This window comes from Cyrtonyx montezumae, unplaced genomic scaffold, assembly GCF_038088225.1.
Source record: "Cyrtonyx montezumae isolate F1298 unplaced genomic scaffold, pur_monq_1.0 scaffold_24, whole genome shotgun sequence".
Classification (NCBI taxonomy): domain Eukaryota; kingdom Metazoa; phylum Chordata; class Aves; order Galliformes; family Odontophoridae; genus Cyrtonyx; species Cyrtonyx montezumae.
Window position 1 is genome coordinate 161,849 of NW_027071981.1, and position 15,492 is coordinate 177,340.

The following is a 15,492-nucleotide window of genomic DNA, read 5'->3' on the forward strand; positions in this document are numbered from 1 at the left end:
CTTCAGCTAAATAGAAATGGTCCCGGCTCCAACCAGAGCCCCAGGACGCCCCCTACTGAGCCCTCGGCGGACGGAGCTCTGCTGCCGGGCGGGGCGGGGCGGGGCGGGGCGGGGCGGGGCGGGGCGGGGCGGGGCGGTGTGGGGCACGGCCCTTCGCCGCTCCTCGTGCCCGTGCTCCCGCCCGCCGGCAAGCTGAGGCGCCCCGAGGCGGGGCAGGTGCGGGGTTCTGCTGCCATGTTGCGTGCGGGAGGAACGGGGCGCTTGGCCGCGTCCTGAGGGAGCTGGATAACCCTGCCCGCCCCGCCCCGGGGGCCGGAGGTCGAGGTTGGCTCGGCGGCGCTGGCTGTGTCTCGTCGGCCGTGCTCCTGCCCGGGTCGCGGTGAGGGGCGCGCCGCAGCCTTCGGTTCCTGGCGTGAGGTGGTGGGCGGCTGTCGGGCGGTGGGACCTCTGGGTCGTCGAGTCCGACCCCGGCTCCAGGCAGCGCCACCCGAACCCAATCGCTGTGTCTGAGAGCGGTGTCCGTCGGGGCTGTGCCCGCTGCCCTGCGGCCTGTGCCGCGCCCACCGCGCTCTGGGGCACAGCCTTTCCCTCATCCCCAGCTGACCCTCCGCTGACGCCGCTCCGTGCCGTTCCTCGCGGCAGGATTGAGCAGAATCACACAATCGTTAAGGTCGGAAAAGACCACTGAGATCATCCGGCTCAGCCGACGCTCCATCCCCACCATGCCGCTAAATAGTGTCCCTTGGTGCCCCATCCACCCTTCTTCTTGAACATCTCTGGGGATGGTGACTCCACCACCTCCCTGGGCAGCCTGTGCCAATAATGAAGAAAACAGCAGGGGAAAAAAACGGCTTGAGGATGGCAGCGAACGTGTTGTGTGTCCCAGCATCTGAAGAATGGGAGCCCAAAAAGCATACAAGTAGGAAACCTAGAGCAACCATCCCTGCCTGTGCTTGCGGATGGAAGCAGCCCTCTGAGGTTGGCCCCTAATTACTTGTTTCTGTCTCCTTCTGCAAATGATGCACTCTGTTCCCTGTGGCTTTCGTGAACTCTGTCACATCTCAGCCTTCGCTTCCTTTAAAAACCACAGTTTTCATACATTCTTAAACGTCCTGTCTTTGTGAGTATACATTTGCATTTTTTTTTCTTCCTGGACGGGTGCCACTCCCTTTTGTCCTCAAAAACCCAAGGATAGGTAGGCTGAAGGAAGACTGTGTGTGGTCAAGATGTCACTGCACTCCAGCTAATTCTGGCTGCTGGAACTGCCCCTGGGGGTACTAGACAGCTGGACATAATTTAGAGCAGGCTGAGATTGATATAAGAGGCTAGCCTGAAAATAAGGGAAACAAAATTGCACTTTAATCTCTTCTACTCCCAGATCTGACCCCCTTTTCCTGTTTCAAATGCACAGAAAAGCGAGCACACGGCAAGTTTAAGCAACTTGCATCTATCAGCTCAGGGAACTATCAGTGTCAATTTAAGATGATTTCTTTTCCTGAGTGTGTTGTATCAAGTAACACTGGAGTTGTCTGAACTAAGAGCAGGAATGGTGGAGATGTTATTTTCATGTTGAACTCACAGGAATTTTAGAATGTAAATTATTTTGATAGCATGGCAGGCTACCTTTCTGCCACACTTCCTGCAAACGTCACTTTTTTCACCCATGTATCAACTTGTAAATGACATCGTGCTAGTGAAGGATTAATTAAGGAATTATACGTCTGACTTTATTGCCGATTAATGACAAATGTTGAACTTGCATTTGATGTAACATTTTACAAGCTTACCTTCACAGGAGGTAACATGAGCATATTGCATATGACGTAGGGTGTTGCTTTTGTGTAAATTTGTTAGCAATTTGCTTTCATGTTTTAATAGAATGCTGAGACTTAGAGGTAAACCTGTCTTTTCTCCTGTATGGCAGATCTGGTATGATTTCTGTTGTGCTGAGGCCTCTGGCTAACTTAGACTACCTTGTAATTTCATGTGTAGATATCTAGTAGTGCCCTTTGAGGATATTAAAATGTAATGTTGGTGCCATTTTTTACATTTTAACTGTTACTGAAACTCAAGCATGTGGTTTGCATGCAGTTTGTCAGGCGTTCCTTTTTGCTTCTGCAATTTACAGAGATGTGATTGCATGTTTTGTATGCTTCTGTAAGGTCCAGTAGAAGTGTGGATGCTGAGCGTGGTGTTGTGTGCTCATTACAGTCCTCTGACGTGAAAAGAAAATGTGAGCGTGAGAGGGCGAGTGAATGAGGAAGGAGCCTCCGCAGAAGGCTGCCTGTCTTTCTCATTCCTCCAGTTGTACAGTTGTATTTCTCACTCATTCAATCATGTTCTTTTGCATAGCAGCTCTTTTCCATTGCTGCGCCTGCTAGTGATTTTCCTTCTCCTGTTCTTTTCTTTGCTCATGCTAGATAAGAGAAGCAGCGCTGGGATACATGTATCACTATAGATGTGTGGCTTTTGTAACATTGAATCTTCCTTTTCCTGGAGAACCAGTACTGCTGTAGGTGTGTCGAAATCTGAGTTTTCAACCAGCCTGGGTAAGGTGAGGGCAGTCTAGAAGCTTTTCACAGAACCATAATCTATCTGAGGAGAAAAGACAGCCTTCTTGATATTCAAAATATTAGCTGGAATGTGTAGTTGTGTATATTAGCTGTGCCAGTGCAGTTCCTTGCTCTGGCTAAGAGGCAAAATAGAAAAGCCAGAATTCAGACCCAGTATTACCCAGAATATATTGGAGTCAGTTTCATATCTAGCTTTGTTCTCCTATCAAGCTCTGTGCAGTATAGTTCTTTGTTCACTTTTAGTCTATAAAATGGAGAAAATATTTGATGCTCGCGCAGGGAATACATTCACTTATTTATCAAGGATTTCCAAAGACATTTAATTGATTTAGATACCCAGATGCCTTTCAGAGTCAGTGGAATCTGGATGCATGTCCAAGAGATAGACCTCACACAGCAGCGAAGGGCCTGCCATGGCCCCTTGGTGTTACCTAGAGTGAAAGCAGAATCAGGCAGAATTCTGCTGCAATGTTTGAGTATCAGAGAGAAAAATGAGTAAAAACTCAGTTTCTCCCTGTGTGGGAAATCCACTTCACTGTTCCTCTCAGTGATAGGTGGCTTTTTTTGTCCTGTGGCTCTTTTTGTCCTGTGATGCTTTGAATTTTTGAGAAAGGTAAAAGTGAGCTGGTTGGAATCAAATACTGTATGTATACATCAAATACTGATGTAGGACTGTCATAGCTGGTCACCTTCAGGAGGCTGGGTGTATAAATTGAACGTGGTTTAGAGGCATGGTGAGGATGGGTTGACAGTAGGACTAGGTGAAATTAGGGGTCTTTTCCGACCTTTACGATTCTATGATTCTTTGATTTAAGATGTTAGCATGCCCTATATTTTATTTTGCAGTATTCCTGTATACCATTTACCTGCAGATTTTCAGAATGTATTTTGAGTCCTTTCAAGCTTTTTGTCCTCAGTTAAGAGGACACTGAATATTCATGATTTTCAGACAGCACTTCAAGGCAGACATCCGTATAACGAATCCAGTTTGAAAACCTTAACCTAGTACTTTCTGCAAAACCTCATGTGCCAAGAATGGAGTCACAGTGCTGTGGTCTTTCAGCACAACAACGAGGCATCTCAGAAATACTGCAGTGGACCAGGACCTTAGAGGAACAGATTTGTGAAACTCTTGCTGGTGACTGTTCTGTTTTTTTTTGGCATCCATAAACATCAAGATCAGCAGACCTTTTAAGGAGCAATTTGGTTTCATAGGCTTCTTCTGAACTTAATGAGTTTTTTTTCTTTTCCCCTCTTTTGGGAAAAAAAGTTATTAATTCCAGAAAAGCAGCAACATTTCATACTAGAACTGTGTGGGGGTGAACTTGGCAAGCAACCTGCTCAGTTAACCTGTTAATTATTCTACAGAGACCCAGTTTTTCTGGTTAATATCTGCATTATAATGCTAAGGGATGTATGTCAGAGCTTTTAATTCTCTAGAATGTTAAATTGACTCAGTTTTAGTCTGTGATGCTCTGAGGCCTGGAGCACCTCTCCTATGAAGACAGAATGAAGGAGCTGGGCTTGTTCAGCTTGGAGAAGAGAAGGCTCTGGGGATACCACATTGCAGCCTTCCAGTAGTTAAAGGGAGATTGTAAACAGGAGGAAAATCAACTTTTTCCAGGGGTAGATAGTGATAGGACAAAGGCAAACGGAGGGAAGTTTTGTATAGGGAGAAGTTTTCTACTGAGAAAGTGGTGAGGTGATGGCACAGGCTGCCAAGAGAGGCCGTGGATGCCCCTTCCCTGGAGGTGTTAAAGGCCAGGTTGGATGGAACCCTGGGCAGTCTGGTCTCATGCTTGATCTAGTGGTTGGCAACCCTGCTAGGGACAGGGTGGTTGGAACTTCATGATCCTTGAGGTCCCTTCTAACACCAGCTGTTCTATGATTCTATGGAAAGGAGAAGAGAAATAACAGTAGTCCTTTTTGTGAGATTATAAAAGGTTATCCTCTCACCCTTCTTTGCAGATACATGTGGTTGAAAGGCCTCAAGCTGATACAACTGAAAGCTGGCACAGAAGAGTCTATATCCCTGCATTCTTCTAAAATATGTCAACAGGAGTTGTACCACATCAGGTAAGAACTCAGTTCTTGGAGAGAGATGGAGGGAGTACTGCTGCTCCAAGTCACTAGGATATCCCTTTAAAGTGGCTGCAGAACAATACAAACTATTCCCTCTAGGCAGTAAACTAACACACAACTTGCAATATATACTCATTTTAAGTTATATGTAACTTGGGGATTCTTTTTATTAATTGGTTCAATTCTCTTTCCCTGGAAGCCCAAAGCTCTGAGAAATTAGTTCCTGCTCATTTGTGATTTACCATGCTTTAGGGGCGATTAAAATTTGGAAGACCGCAAACACCAAAAGTGATAAAGGCCAAAATATAGTGATCAATGCAAAGAAAAACAAATACTCTTCTCTCTCCATCCAGAGCAGCCTAACTTAGTTCAGTTAACTCACTTATATCACTTAAGAAACCTCAGAGCTCTGTTTTACCAACAATAGACACAGTGTATACCGGGCTGTGGGCCTCTTTGGCACCACAGCTACAGGTTGTAAATACAGTTCTGGAGATTAAAATATTAAAGTGCCCCTCTTTAGAGGCTGCACAACAACACCTGAGGTATTGCCCCCTGTATAGGTAGATGCTTGAAGAGAGGTGCCGGTCACTTTATGCAGAGCAAGTTACAGTTGGAGTGCCAATCTATCATCATGTTTTTTCATCTGAAAAAGTAACAAAAGGAGGCATTTGGAAAAAATCACTTGTGTCAGTGCAAAGGGGTAGGGGGAGGAATGCATTTACCTGGGTCCTACCCAATGCCTTGCTAGTACTTCCTTCCAGACTACTTATTTATTACCTTTTGTCCCATATTATGAAGAGAAATTTTGCTTTCCAGCTCCCTTACTCTTAAAAAAAAATATACCTCCCACTGGGGTTTTTGACAGCACTTTTGTATGGGAACTGCTGAATCATGGCCTGAACCACTGATTGGTCACCTGGGGTGAGCACCGAGTCAGCCATGGGGGCACAGGTGAAGGTGATATACCTGTGTGATTGGAAGGGGTGGAGCCTGGCTCCATCTCTCCCAAACCCCATTTAAGGGCTGACCACCACCAGGGAAGGATCTCTCCTCAGAGATCCCTTCTGCGTGGAGTCCCCTGTGAGCCTTGTCATCCTGAAGGTGAGCCTTCCTCTTTTTTTGTATTATTTGTATCCTATCTATATAGAGCTACTCAAAATATGCCATCATCTATACTATTTCTTTGCAAAGTACCATTCTTGGGAGTTATTTACCCCACAGCAACTTTCAACTGTGAGCTGTTGTTACATAAACTTTCACTTCTAGAAGCAATGATTAGAGTGTGCTGGAATGTCATGCCTCAGTCATTGATGCTTATGTTCATCAATCATTTTTCAAGTGTGTCCCTTTAAGAGAGAACAGGCTTTTGCTATATAAATTTAGCTTCTTCAGAAAACAAAAGAAAACATTTGAGCAAGAAAAACATAATTGATCAAGCTTGCCTGTGCTTTGCTCAGTCTAAGGAGAACTTTCAGTTCAACATTTTGTCAGCAAATTGTGTCGTAGTTATTAATTACCTGTCCCTGTTGTTAAGTACCTGGAATTCATAAATCTTTCAGACAGGCATTTAATGTACAAGTCTCTGAATGTTCCTGGAGTTCCTGACTGGTATTATTAAGTAAGCTGTAGATGCTAGGAAACATGTCATCCTAATGATGAGGGAATTAGACTGTTAGATTGCTTGCTTTTAAAATAGCTTCTTTGGCACTTGTTGCTTTAGGAACAAGGGTCAAATTCTTTCTTTCCCTTGTGCTGGAGATGCATTGAAGCTCATGTGGTCTGACTGCAGTGGGTTTATGGAGTCCATTAGAGTTCTGTGAGTGACTGTGTAATGGCTTTTGGGGACAGGTCTGGTAATTGCTGTTACGTGATAAGTGTCTTGCTGCTTTAAACAGGGCATGAAACTAGTGGAGATGATTTCAGGCTTAAGATTGTGGCACTGCAGCTTATCAGGAAGGTTCTCTGCCTATTTTCCCCCTGGTTTCTTCAGTTTCCTTCATCGTGCTGATTGAAGGGAGGATTAGCCTAAAGCAAGAAGAGAGAAAAGTGCCTTCTGGATCATGATGTCACTCAGTGGAGTCACTGAAGCTTCAAACTGTTTTCTGGAAAAAGTAGTAATTACTAAACTTAACGCTAATTGAGACTCAGGTCTCCTCCTTTGTAGAATCAGAATGTAACTGATGTTTGTGTGTGTGAACTTGCACTTGTATCACAAAATCAGTGAAAACAGAAGGGGTTTCAGAGTAGCAGTCAGTGTCCAAGTACTTGAGGCTGCTCTGCCGCTGTGTCCTGATACATCAACAGAGCTGTATTGCTGAGAAGGTGGTGGTTCCTTGGCCTTCGTATCATCTGTTCAGTTTGAAAGTCTGCAAAGATAAGTTAATTCTGTCTGTTTTAATGGTGACTTTGTGAGGACAATGTCTCCATTTTTAGAGTAGAACTATGTAAAAATTAAGTGTTTTCTAACAACAAGAAAAATGTCTAGTGAATGGGAGAAAATATTCTCATGGTACTTGGAAGTGAAAGTGTAAAATGTGGAACATGTCTGTACAAGTAACGTAACTCTGAAGTTGGAGATAGTTGTTATCTGACAGCTCTTCCTCCTACAGCTGCAGTCTGTCCTTCTTGACTTCCTGCTTTCCACTAAAGATTTTTCTTTCTTCAGCTTTAATTAGGGGGAAAATTTATAGAAAGATAAATATTTTTTTCTCTGAAGGTAGAGGACTGAGAGATTTCACAGCATTCCTTTAGAGCTAATAATGGCTCAAAGTGAGCAGTGACGTAACGCTCATTTTGGAAGAAGTGTATAAAGAATACATCTGTGTTGACAGTTACAGCTTATGGCTGTGCCACAAGGTGTTACTTTGGATGAGATTACTCCAGACTCTTGACATGCTTCATCCAATTAACTTCAGTTTGCATTTCCAACCTGGCTGGTATTATTTAGTAAAAGCGTTCTATTATGCAGAAAATGTAGCTATGATATAGTCCTGAAGTACAGCTGGTTTGGCATGTTTAGAATTTGACCTATGTGAATTCAGTTTTAATTGCTAAAGACTACTTCCTTTGTTGTATAAATTGCACCAGGCACAGGTTGGCAAAGTGGTAAGAATAACATGTTTTTTTCCATCAGATCAAATAATTGCTTGTGATAGATGAACAGTTTCTCAGAGTATTTTTCATGTGCATCTTACAAAGGTAAGAGCTATCAAAATAGTTCTTCTGGAGTCTGAAGACTTTTTTTACTGCATTTGCTTTTCCGGACTGATTCCCTTGTATCAGGCAAGGACTATCATGCAGATGTCTAAGAAAGTAGAATGGATTAATTTGCAGTAATACCTGTTAGGGAAAAGCTCTTAACTTCTTTGCCTTCATTTTCCAGGAGGAAATGAAATTAATATACTAAAAAAGTAGGTTTTTGTTTGCTTGATCGTTGGTTGGTTGGCCACTTTATTTTTTTTTGTCACTTTGGGACCTGAAAAAAAATCTTTATTATCAGTTGGCAATATATGACACAACATAACTTTTGTAACAGTGCAGTGGGGGATTAATGTTGTGTGTTTATTAACAGCTGTAATAAATGATTTATAGCTACTAGGGATTCTCAATAACTTTTCTAACTTGAGTTTAAAAATATCTCAGCAGTGTAAACTTATTATGAAACAATACTAAATAGAGACATTTGCTTGTAAGTTAACTTGTAGTTCTGAAACTATCCATTGTTTACTGGTCTGGACCAATGAAGGGCTAAAAGCTAAGTACTGTGAAATGTTAAATTTTGATGAAAGATATGAGGAAAGAAACTGTTTCTTTTGCCAATACTGTGGTCAACAGCAGTGCCCTGACCTGATTACTTAAGCTGATGTTTTTCCTAAATCTGTCATGAGTCAGTAATTATCAAGTTTTGCAATACTCAACGATTCTCTTGTGAATAGCAAAAAGATTAGTTACTATAGGCTGGTATTTTCTAAAATGAAGTGTTCAGCTCTTTCGTCGGTGTATCTGTGAGCTCTATAGAGTGTTTTGTTTTTTTCTTGTTCGTTTGTTTGTTTTTGCCTGGAGAACTGTAGAATGCTACAACAAATCTGTAGAGTTTCACAAAATGTGTGGAAACTTCATGTGGCCTAATCTGTGAGTGACCCCTGTGATGTCTTTAAAAATAAACCTTCATGTTGGCCTCTTTTTCTGTTCATTGGAAGATATCCAGTTCAAGTATTCAGTGGTAGGGCTTGACTTGTAGGGCTTCTAATAGGAAAAAGGACTTTTACAACACGTTCTTATTAGCAAGGAATTCTCATAGTGTTTTAATGTGGTACTCCTAGAAACATTTTCCTTTTCTGTTATGCTAAGTGCTGTGCAGCAGTGTGAATCGTGTTGTAGAAGGGGTAAGAGGTGAGTCCTTGAATGAGGCTGGAAATTCAATTCATACTTCCCCTGAGGATAATTGGCAGCTGGCTTTGAAGCCCCAGTAATCCACACAACTCGTGGCTGCTTTCAGAAGAATAAAGGACCAAAATTAGGAGAACTTCTCAGTTAAAGGCACCAAGAGTTGTGGTAACATTGTCTGTTGAGTCACTTGGAAAGGATGGGATGGCAAAACCTCTGTGGGGCTTATTCGAAGGGAACTTTTAGTTTCTGCCTGCAGATCTGTGGTTAGAGCCCCATAGAAATCAGACATCACCTTAAGCTGTGTGTAGAGCTGTGGTGGAGCCTGCCAACCCCAAGCAAGGAATGCAGCTGAGTATGAGGTAAGTGGGAGAGCTCCTGTGATCTGATTGACAGCAATCACTTGTTGGCTCAGGATAGATGAACTTAAAAAGGAGAATATAAAAACAGGCAAATCTTAAATGTCCTAAATATTGGTTTGAGGGTGTGGTCTGATGCTGGTGGAGATTTATATAGATGTCAGAGGACTTGGTAGCAGAGAAAAAATTAAAAAATGAGGAAACTTGAATCAGCAGCCAGGTGTTTTCTGGTGAAAATTGCTTAATGTAGATTTGTGGCTTTAAGTAAATGAGCATATTAAAAGAATGCTGGCCTTTAAAAATGTGGTTTTTAATAAATTGCTATTGTTGCTTTTTAAAGCATGTGGACTTAGAAGCAGCAGAGAAACACCATAAACCTATGAGATAAGAAATACACCATTGAAATAAATGGAACCCTGGAAAAATAAAGAGTTGTGTCCATTATGAAGTCAACTCAGCGCAGTTCTGTCAGAAATCAGTGTATAGGGAAACTGCATACTTCTTAGAGAGCACTGCACGATAAGCTGGTGATTCAAATGGCAGCTACTGAATTTTTCCTTAAAGTGGTGAAGGTTCTTATGATTCTCGAGCTGAAGTTATGTTTTGTGGACCCGTGGTTACGAATGCAATGAAATTAATTCCTCACGCTAATGAAAATAATCAATAAATATTGAGCTGCCCTCTAGTGGTAAACTGGCAGCATGAGGTTTGTTTTTCACCAGTGGTTGGAATGCTGAATGTTTACTGTAAGGAGAACAAAAATGTGTGGATATCTTTAAAGCAGAGCAGCAATGGAAAGATGAAATATTAGACAACAGACAACAAGCATCGTGTTCTCTGGGGAAAAGGTCTTTCACAATTCTCATACCTTGCCATGTACAGAAGAGCTCCATGAACTGTGTAGACAGTCCATAACTTTAGTTCCAAAAGTTGCCAATGTGTTAAAGAAGTTTAGATTTGGATATTTGCTTCCTCTCATTTTGGGAAGAGAGGTAATCTCTGAAACTGAAATATGCTCATACTCGAACTTTCCTTTGTATGGAACTGTTGAAATTGATGGCTTTGTCTTAGCTTATTCTTCACAGTTGAAACAGTTATTTTCCAAGTGCTACACTGGTCCTCTTCACTACAGGCTTAGCTTCATGAGGAGAGGAACCAGCACAGATGAAATCAGCCAGAATTCAGAGTTTTCTGAATAGATTCACCTTAAAAATGAAGGCAGTGCCTCTGTGGGAAATGCCAAGATGTTCTAACATAATATGCAATTAAAGTAATTCTCCTCTTGTTTAAAATGGGATAATAACTATCACTATTCCCACTTAAGTCAACCTATGTAATTATATTTCAGTGAAAGCAAAAAGGATCAGTGTTATGTAAGTGATGTAGCAAGCTGCTACATACAAATGTTATGCTGTTTTTGAGGCTTCATTTCATACTTTGTTGAAGGAAGTAACTCAGCCTCCGTAAGACAATTGTTTGGGAAAGCATGCCAGTTTTATCATTACTACAAAGGTATCTTTCCATGTGACATTAGGAAGAGCTAGACCATTTCACAAAGGTTAAACTTACCTGGTGTATTTTCTGAAGATAATGCTGTGTGTTCTCTGTTGAATGTGGTTTCTGCTCCAATTTGGTTGAACAAAGAATTGTGTGGGATGAATTCAGGAAAAGAAATGTCAGTGTGTCAAGATTAGGAATCTGAAATCCAGTGAGGTTCTGGTTCTGCAAATGACAGACTGTTCCAGATTCACAAAGAAAACACCACAAGAAAATATGGCAGTTTATGTTTTGGGATGAAGATGTGTATGCATGTAAGAGTGAGGCAGAAGGGAAGGGTACAAAAGGCTCTTGTGCAAAAGTTTTTGTATGTGATAATTGGTGCAGATAAAAGAAGTAAAGAGAATATTAATTACAAATAGTTTTAATGAATATTTACTGACAGTGCAGAGTCTTCAAAGATTAGCATGAGAGGGTAGATTTGCCCAGGGAAGCCGATGTAGCAAGCAGTGTCTAAGGAGTGCTGATGAATCAGGTTTTCCTTTATCTATGTTATCTGTGCTTACTGGATGCATCTCCTTCCTATTCAAGTTTCTTACATCCTCTTTTGTTCTCCCCTTAATGAATCCAGTGTTTCTTAGAAGACAAAAATAAAAAATTTATCTGGGTGCACAAGTCCTGGAATTCTGGATAGACCTTTGAATATACACATTCATGCTGAAAAACATGTGTGCATGTATATAGACATGTGCAGAGCACACGCAGCTGTTTAATCATAACATATGCTATATGCTGTATTTGTGTGGGTTTGTAGATGCTTCTCTGTGCTAAGCTAAAGGCAGGTTTGGAAAAAAAACGGAGGAACAGGTAGCTCAACAGAGGCACTCTATCTCACATGATGTAAACCAGAATTACTAAAGGTGATGGTGCTTCAGATTGTCTCTGAGATTCTCAACTAGAATGAGTCCCTTGTAACGTGGATCTAGTGTAGCTGCATAACTAGGAAGTCAGGTAGGTGTGGGATGGAAACTTCGGAGGAAATCTAAGTCCAGTTAGACTCTGTGGTATGGCCAGAGAGTGGTATACATGTTGTTTTCTAAACAGAACAGCTTGAGTCTTTCAAACTTATCAGCTCTGTGCTTAGGTTAGGCCCAAGCAGCTGACAGCTGATGCTAGTATGTATGCTACTTTTCAAGCAACAGCAATATAAACAGCGTGCTAATAACTTGTGCTTGGGAACATCCTCACCTTTCATCAAGCCTTCCAAAACTATGAGGGTTCAACCCTAAGTACTTCCTTGCTCCTTTGGTGCCTGTTTTATTTTGAGATAATTGATACAGATTACATCTTCAACAGATCAACTGTTGAGGTCAATTTGCATTAGATCTACCTTTACAGTATTCTTCAGGCATATGGTAGAAGCTGCAGATATAGGAAAGTTTCTATTCTTCTTTAGGTACACAGCCAAGAATGTAACTTAAATTTCCAGCAAAGACACAGTCTTATTCTGGCATTCAGCAAGGAGTGTAACCTCTGCAGGGGACCTCACTGTAGTTCCAACAGGGAAAAAAATGTAACTATTGTCTATGATTTGTTTTCCAAAAAGGCTTGGCAAATTTCCATGAACACTAGATATCTGTCTGACTAAATTTGCCAGTTCCTCCTGCTGCCCCAGGGAGCTTGTAAGTTCCTTGAAACTCATTCCTGTTCACATGGCGATTACAAGATATGACTGCTTTGCCAACGGAGCTGGTAAATTCCAAGAACCCCAGATACTAGATTCACAGAAATTACAACCCTGCTGGCCACAGTGGTCAAGCTAGAAATGTTTTTTTGAGTTTCAAGAGCTTTAGCTGTTTCTGCATGCAATTTACAAGTTGCAATTGTGAATCTCCATAAAGTACTTTGGCAGCAAACAGACGGAGTTCTTGGTGGTTACAGTCTCAGCCAGCACAGGGCTTGGAGAAGTTGCAGTGCTGATGGTTTCCCAGCAGAGCTTGTCTGCCTAGAGATCTCTGGGCAGAATGTTTTGGAACTGTCTTCCTGTTGATTTATCACAGGAGATATTACCCTTGAGGAGATCCTCAAAATTCCAAGATGGGATATAATCAATAACATAATTAGATGACATTATACTTTCTAAGGAGCCTAAAATTAGTGACTCACTGGTAATAACTTGTGTCACAACTGGTAAGCTTGAGAGCCTCTCTATAATGTCCTCTTTTGAAGGAAGATTGTAAATACAGAAGTCCAGTTCCACTGGATGAGAATATGAATTCTGTGAACCTACTACACAAAATTTTAGACAACTCTGCTTTTGTCAGAAAGTTTTCCTTTGGTGAGAGACTAAATGTGTATTCAGATAAAGAAGGGGATTCTTTTAGAAATTCAGTGTAAATTGGATAAAAACTGAATTTTTCAGTGACTTATTTTTTTATGATCTTAAGCTAATGTTCTGTCTTAAAGAACTTAGAAGCTTGGAAGTTCCATCTCAGTTTTAGTACTGCATTTAGGAAGAAACAACACTGCAGTTATATTATCTGATATTTCAAGAATCTCTAGCAAAAGAAATAGTATATTGAAATCTTATGACAAGCATGCCTTGTAATACAAGGACATTTTGGATCAGGATATCCTATATATTCTTGACATCTTCTGCTCATATGCGTAGAAACCATGAAGAGGTTTTTTGGTTGTTGCCGTTATTGTTTAAGATTGCAATAATGTCCATGTTGAATCCTGACACTTCCTGACATTTGGAGGCTGGACTTTTAAGTTCTTTCAACACTGTTTTTACATGTGTAATTAAATACATAGGTGTTCATAAATAGTATAAATTGATACATGCAGAAATAATATAGCTGTCAGAATATGTTGGAAAATAGCAGAAGACTAAAAAAGAAACGTATAGGTGGAAGAGAAGTTTATCAAAATGGGATATTACTTCAATCTGAAAAAGGCTCTCGGAGGCCAGTGCTTTTGACCCAGTAACTATTTCTTTTTTACATGGATAAATGTACTTTATTTACTTTAAATCATTTAAATCAATTTGTAATTTATTTACTTTAAATCACTTCTCTTCCAATGTAATTCTTCAGAACGTGGTGGGCAGGCATCTTAGTGGCTGTGCTGCACGTTTTCCACATTATATTTCACAGAATCGCAGAATTATAGGGCTTAGAGGGGACCTCCTGAGGTCATTGAGTCCAATCCCCCTGCCAAAGCAGCTGCCCAGCCCAGGTTGCACAGGTAGGCTTCCCAGAGAAGGAGACTCCACCAGCTCCTTGTGCAGCCTGTGCCAGTGATCCATCACTGCACTGTGAAGAAGTTCCCATGCACATTTGTGTAGAACTTCCTATGCCTCAGCTTGTGGCCATTTCCCCTCATCCTATCGCCACAAACTGCAGAGAAGAATTCAGCCCCATCACTTTGCCTTCTGCTCCTTAGATATAGACATAGATCAGATCCCCTCTGAGTCTTCTTTTCTTAAGGCTGAACAGCCCCAGATCTCTCAGCCTCTCCTCATGAGGGAGGTGTTCCACGTCCTTTGTCCTCTTTGTAGCCCTCTGCTGCACTCTTTCCAGGAGATCCTGGTATTTTTTGTACTGGAGAGTGCAGAACTGGACACAGTACTCCAGATGAGGCCTCATCAGGGCAGAGTACAGGGGGAGGATCACCTCTCTCGACCTGCTGGCCATGCTCTTTTCAATGCACCCCAGGATGCCATTGGTCCTCTTGGCCACCAGGGCACACTGTTGGTCATGGCCAACCTGTCATCCACCAGGACACCCAGGTCCCTCTCTACAGAGCTCCCCTCCAGCAGCTCATCCCCCAACCTGTACCGGTGCATGCAGTTATTCCTCCCTAGGTGGAAGACTCGACGCTTGCTCTTGTTAAACCTCATCTGGTTCCTTTCTGCCCCACTTTCCAGCCTGACCAGGTCTCGCTGAATGGCAGCACAGCCATTTGTAGTAAAGTCAACTGGCAATTCTGCATCTTCATACTCCCTGCTCACCTTCCTGGTTTTGATTTGCAGCTCTTTCTCTCATTCATAATTGTGATTGAATAGAATTTGCTGGAAGGAATGAGAGGGAAGATCTCGAGTGGTTTGAAAATTGGACTTGACATGTATAACACTAAAGTTAATTTTGTTAAATCCATCGATGAATAAAAACTTATTTATCTATTTCCTTTTTGATTAAAGTTTGTTACTCATCTTGCATTTGTCTCAAGTTAAAACTATTAAGGCAGTAATTAAACTTCAAAGCTGTGTTATTAAAGACTCAGCAAGAACACCCAAAAGCAGAAGAATTTGCAGTTAATACTATACAGGTCCATCCTTAACTAGTCCACCTTGGGTAGAAATTATGTAGCACAGTAATAATATTTGTTATACAGATGATCCCTGAAAAATCTATTTGAATGTTCCAGGATTTTGATTTGGGGATTTTCTTTATTTCTTTTAATAGGCATGGCTTTGCCTTATGGGGTGTAGCTGAAATTCATTTTAGATAAGCAGAATACTTCAGTCCAGGATTTTGCCTAGACAGTCATCTGTAAAAAATGTTAGCTGATGTTTCATTCCAAAATAA